The following is a 6,432-nucleotide window of genomic DNA, read 5'->3' as shown; positions in this document are numbered from 1 at the left end:
AAGGAGAAAAGAGTGTGGCGCATGGAAGGGAGGAAGCAAACATTGCCCTCCACAAGGGCACACTGCCCTCTAGGAGGGCAATATAATGAAACAAGCTTGAGAAGCAACATTGCCCTGCCCCCCTCAAGGGCGGAGCACAATTTGATGCCAAGGATCAAGGAGAGAAAAAACTCTGCCAGAGGCATCTTTAAGGGCCAAAAATAAGCGAAAATAAACTAAAGTGCTTCCACCAAGGCTCGAAGCTGGAGCCTCACTCCAAAACAAAGTGGCGCTCAATTTTCTGCCCTGCCCTCTTGGAGAGTAGGGCAATGTCGTGCTCTTCATGGAAAATCAAGGAAAATTGCTCCCCCAATTGCTTGCCACAAGAATCGAACACGGCACCATGAGGAAGCAAGGAACTAGGCCTTACTTTGGTGCCAAGAAAACCAAGGAAAAGAAGTAGCGTGTGCATCCATCGAGTTTCGAATGCGGAGCTTCATTTTTGGAAACATTGCCCTGCCCTCCGCGAGGGCAGGGCAGCATTTTGTGGTGCACAGCCAGCGCACCAGATTGGCACGCACCAAGGAGTCTCGGCCAGCAAGCACGCACGCACGGGCAGAATCTGGCGCACCAAAAAAACTCTGCCCTGCCCTCCACAAGGGTAGGGCAGCCTCTTGGAAGCTAATTTTTCATGGGCTAAAAATTGAATTAAAAATCCAATTTAATTCATTTCTTCACCAAATCAAAAGCCCATCCAAATTCCAAGATCCAAGAATAGAAAGTGTATAAATAGGAGATAGTTTGATGTAATTAGGATCTTTCTTTTGGAGCTTTGAATCTTTTCTTTTATTTTGACTTTTGAACCTTCTCTTGGAGACTTCATTGAGAGCTAAGAACTGAGATTTCAGAGAATTGGGGAGGAGAATTGATCTCTCTTCTTCCTCGTTCTTGCTTGAGCATTTTTACCTTTCTTGTTTGAGTCTTGGGTGTGAAGAATTGAGGAATTTCTGTCTCAATCTCCATTCAAGATCTCTTTAATTTCTCTTCTACATAATTGAGTTCAATTACATTTCCTTTACTGCTTCTTCTTTAATTTCTTATTAATTGTTTTGTGAACTTGGATCTGGGAAGGCAATTGAGATCTAGACTTTGCTGTCTAGTCTCTGGAGTCCTGAGATCCCCTTTTCCTTTTGGGTTCTTCTGTGAACCCCTGTTGCAAGTTAATTTCCATTTCTATTTGAGATCTAATCTATTTCAATTCATCTCTTGTTTAGTTAATTGTTGCAATTTAATTTCCCTTGCTGAAATTCTGAATTCCCAATCCTCAACTCCCCTTTTTTATTCAAGCAATTTATATTTCTTGCACTTTAAGTTACTGCAATTTACATTTCTTGCACTTTAAGTTTCAGTCATTTAATTTCTTGTTCTTTAAGATTCAGCATCTTTTACCTTCCTGCTCTTTAATTTACTGCAATTCTCCCCTCTCCCTTTACATTCCAAGCAATTTAGTTTCTGTTAATGATAAACCACTCAACCAATACTTGATTCTCTTGACTAAATCAACCACTAAACTAAAATTGCTCAATCCTTCAATCCCTGTGGGATCGACCTCACTCCCGTGAGTTTTATTACTTGATGCGACCCGGTACACTTGCCGGTGAGTATTGTGTTGGATCGTTTTCCACACATCAGCTGATGAACGGACTTTTGATGGGTCTAGAATTTTACAAATAAAAGCTCTCATTGTAAGTATAGTTTCTAAACCAATAAAAATCCTTTGGTACAAAAACTTGGTTGTCACAAGTAATAAACCCCAAATAGAATTGATAACCGAAGTATTTAAACCTCGAATCGTCTCTCAAGGAATTGTAGGGAAGTATGCTTATAATTGGTTATGGAAAAGTATGTTTTGGGGGTTTTAGATAAGAGAACAAGAAAAAGTAAATTGCAAACAGAATAAACTAATAACTAGAAAAGCTCTTGGAAAGGTATGAGAACTGGAAATCCTATCCTAGTTATCCTTATCAATTGTGATGAGAATTGTTCATTGCTCCCACTTAGTTAACCCTCAACGAATGAAGGAAAGTCAAGTAGACTAATCAATTTGATTCCTCAAGTCCTAGTTAACTCCTAAAGAAAGACTAGCTTTAGTGGAATCCAAATCAAACAGCAACGTTCAATTATCAATCAACAAAAGAGTTTGATGACTCAAGTGTTACCAATTACTCAACCAAGTCAAGAACATAAAATCCTACTCTAACATCTTTCTAAGCATTTTGTCAAGTACTTGGAGGGCATAACATAAAAACATAGAAAAGCAATAAGAGATAATAAAATCCAAACAATCAATTGCATTAATATGGAAATTGAATCTAACATCAAAAGTTCACAAACTAAAGTAATAACAATGAGTAATCAATAAGAGTAGAAGAGAAATCCTAAATCCTAAAACCTAGAGGGAGGAGAAAGCCTCTCTCTCTAAAAACTACATCTAAAACCTAAAATTGTGTGAATGAAAAAGTTAATGATTGAATGAATGGATTCCCCCACTCTGTAGCCTCTAATCTGTGTTTTCTAAGCCAAAAACTGGGTCAAAAACAGCCCAAAAATTGCCCTCAGCGATTTTTGATACGTCCGGCACGTGCGCATGTCACGCGTACGCGTCGTCCACGCGTACGCGTAGATTGAACTTTCGCCAAGTCACGCGTATGCGTGATCCACGCGTGCGCATTGCCTAACAGCTAGGCAGCTATGGCAAATTATATATCGTTGTAAAGCCCCGGATGTTAGCTTTCCAACGTAACTAAAACTGTCTCATTTGGACTTTTGTAGCTCAAGTTATGACCGTTTTAGTGCAAAGAGGTCAGGGCTGACAGCTTTGTAGTTCCTTCAGCTTCTTGTATTCCTTCCACTTTTGCATGCTTACTTTCCATCCTCTAAGCCATTCCTGCCCTGTGATCTCTGAAAAAACTTAACACACATATCAAGGCATCGAATGGTAATAAGAGAGGATTAAACATAGCAAAATTAAGACTAAAGAAGCATATTTTCAACCATAGCACAAAATCAGGAAGGAAAATGTAAAACATGCTATTTACATGAATAAGTGTGAGAATAGTGGATAAAATTTGATGAGCGCTCGTGGACTATGTCGGAAGAGAATTTCTCAATAAAGTTGCATTGCAAGTATAGCTCTACCAACAACAATCCTTGAGGATCAAATTTAGAAAGGAATTGGTTGTCACAAGTTCAACCCCAATAAAATAACCGAAGTATTCAAACCTCGGGTCGTCTCACAAGGAATGGGCAAACATATACTTCAACATTGGTTAGAAATCCGGGGTTGTAAGTTATGGGCAAGGAATTAAACTAGGAATCTTATTCTTAAAGTGCAAGGAACTAATTCAAATAACTAAGCAAGATGTGAGCAATTCCAAACTAAGAAGACAACATTGAATACAATTCTACTCTCAACTAAACAATAACTGTAATCAAGGCAAAGCAATCAAGATTTTTGGGTCTTCAAATAAGAATGATAAAAGCAACTCTTGGCTAGACATGGGAATTGGGGTCACTATCCTTGTCTAATAACCATATCTTGACAATTATGAGAAACTAAACTCATTAAGTCTACTTCTATACTTGAAGTATGTTAAATGGTTTGGTCAACATCCACCCATAAGGTCTAACCTCACTACTAATTATCCTAGTAATAGGCTAGTGTCAATGGCTATCAAATTGACCACTAAGGATTCCCAAATCATCAAATCCATTAGACCCAATGACTCAAGTTTACCCAATTCCATTGGCCTAAGCCAAGAGTAAAAAGAACTACTCCATAATCAAGGTAAACAATTCATCAAACACATGGTAAACATTAACAAAAGACATGTTCAAATTGCAATTGGATTGAAATTAACAAATACCCACTAACAAGTATCAACATACAATCACTCAAACAACACAATTAATCATAGAAATCATCAATGTAACATCAACGAACCAAGATTCACAACATTCATGCAATGGGTATAAAGTAAAAATTGACAAGAATCCATAAAACAAACATAAGATCTAAGAAAAATTATACTAAGAGATTCAAATTAAACAATCAAAACTAGTAATTAACAAGATCCAATTCAGAACTCAACAAAGGAAGATCAAATTAAAGCTAGATCTAGAGAAGAACAAGGGTTTCTCTCTCTAGAAGAACAAAGAACCAAAAACTAGAAAATGTATCTTAGTGTAAAAATGATTGATCCCCCCTTCTCCCTAGCATCCTTGGGTCTTTTTCCATGCTGAAACAGCTTGAAATTGGGCCTAATGAGCCTCAGAAATCGCCAGGCATGATTTCCTTTAATGAGGTCACGTGCAGCTTTCCGCGCGTGCGCGCCATGCGTTCGTGCGCGCCGATTGCTTTGAGATCCACGCGTGCACGCAATCGGCTGGAATTCTCTGGCCTGCGCGGATGCGTCCATCCTTGCGCGCCGCTTCCGGCTATCCTCATCCACGCGTCGCGTAAAGTTTGCATGCGCGTCGGTGTTGAAGTTCCCAAAATCCAAATCTTCATGTTCCTTCTTCTTGTGCATGCTTTCTTTCTCTCTTCTAGGCCATTCTTACCGTATTAATTCTGAAATCACTCAACAAATACATTACGGCATCAAATGGCAATAAAGAGGATCAAAATATAGCAATTCTAAGGCAAAATAAGCATGTTTTCCATCATGGAGCAATATTAGGAAGTGAACACAAAACCATGCATATCTTGTGAATAAATGCGAGAAATATTGGTAAAAACCCCTAAATTAAGCACAAGATAAACCACAAAATTGGGGTTTATCAAAAATCCACTCAGTTAAGCACAAGATGTTCCACAAAATAGTGGTGCATCAAATCTCCCCACACTTAAATACTAGCATGTCCTCATGCTAAGATGAAGAGAAACTATAAAAGTGAAGAGGAATGGTAGGATGTATGAAATGCAACCTATTTATATGAATGTAACTAAATGCAAAATGCTTTTACCTACTTGGTTAAAAGTAAATAAATCTTCAAGAACAAAAATGAAATGGATTCCACTAATTCAAATCATAAAAAATGAAGTACAAATATCTTGCAAGAAGAAGATAGCTCATGAAAGCCGGGAACAAAGAATCGAGCATCAAACCCTCGCCGGAAGTGTATACATTCTAATCACTCAAGTGTTTAAGGTTCAATTTTCTCAATTCTCTACTAATCTTGCTTTCTAAGGCTTGTTCTTCATCTAACAATCAACAAAAATTTAATGCACCAATACACAAATCAAGAGGTGTTTTGAGGGTTGTAATGGGGTTAGGGTCAAGGTAGGATTGTATTTGGCCAAGTGGACTAAAATCTGAATCCTTAATTAACCTAAACTTCCCACCTAACTTAAGACAATCCATGTAATTAAAATGCAATATCTAACTTCCCATTAACTGTATTTTTCACATATTCATGCATTCTAAATTTAAGTACAACTCATATGCATTGATATCACCATTTACTTTGGGGCATTTTGTCGCCCTTTTTTTTTCTTGTATTTTTTTTTCTTTTCTTTGTTTTTCCCAGTGCATATGATTAAGGTATTGAATGCATAAACATGTCCTCAACATTTTTCACAATTTCTCAAGAATATAGAACACCCAATTCTCAAACCAGATATTTTCAATCGCAATTTCTCCACACTTAATTCATGAACACTCTCACTAGTCTAAGTTAACTAAGGATTCAAATTAAGGAAATTATTGTTTTCCACTTAGAGTTTGTGATGTGTTAAAGTAAAGAACAAAGGGGTAAAATAGGCTCAAAATTGGTTTGCAAAGGATAATGAAAGGGATAAGGCCATATGGGTATGTAAGCTTAGTGAAAGAAGGCCTCAATCACATAAATGTATGCATACAATAAACCATGGAAATATAGAATTAAGTAAGACAGAGATCACAATTTTAGAGAGAACAACACACACAATAAAACAGAATATTGGTTGATATACAACCAATCAATCAAGCTCAAAATCTCTGGTTTTGTGTGTTCGAGCTCTAAACCATGTTCCAATATAATACTTCTTCAAAAAAGTTTAATAAAGATTTTAATTCAAATTAGTGAAATTCTATAAAATAATTTCTTGAAAAAGAAAATATTACTTCAACCAAGTGGTTGGTAAAATATGCACAAAATGAAACAAACATGCAATCAAACATGCAAATACAACAATGAACTAACAAAGGAAATCCCACATTGGTGTTGAGAAGGAACTAACTAACCCACGGAAGTTGGTATCGACCTCCCACACTTAAAGATTGCACCGTCCTCGGTGCATGCTGAGATGCGCAAGGGGGCGGGTTGCTCCAACTGATGCTCTTTCTTTAATGGATTATGCAGATGGACTTGTTGTTCATCCCATTTAAAAGCCTTTCCTTTTTCTTTCTTGAT

Source organism: Arachis duranensis, chromosome 6 (genome assembly GCF_000817695.3).
Source record: "Arachis duranensis cultivar V14167 chromosome 6, aradu.V14167.gnm2.J7QH, whole genome shotgun sequence".
NCBI lineage: Eukaryota > Viridiplantae > Streptophyta > Magnoliopsida > Fabales > Fabaceae > Arachis > Arachis duranensis.
This window is presented reverse-complemented; position numbering follows the sequence as displayed.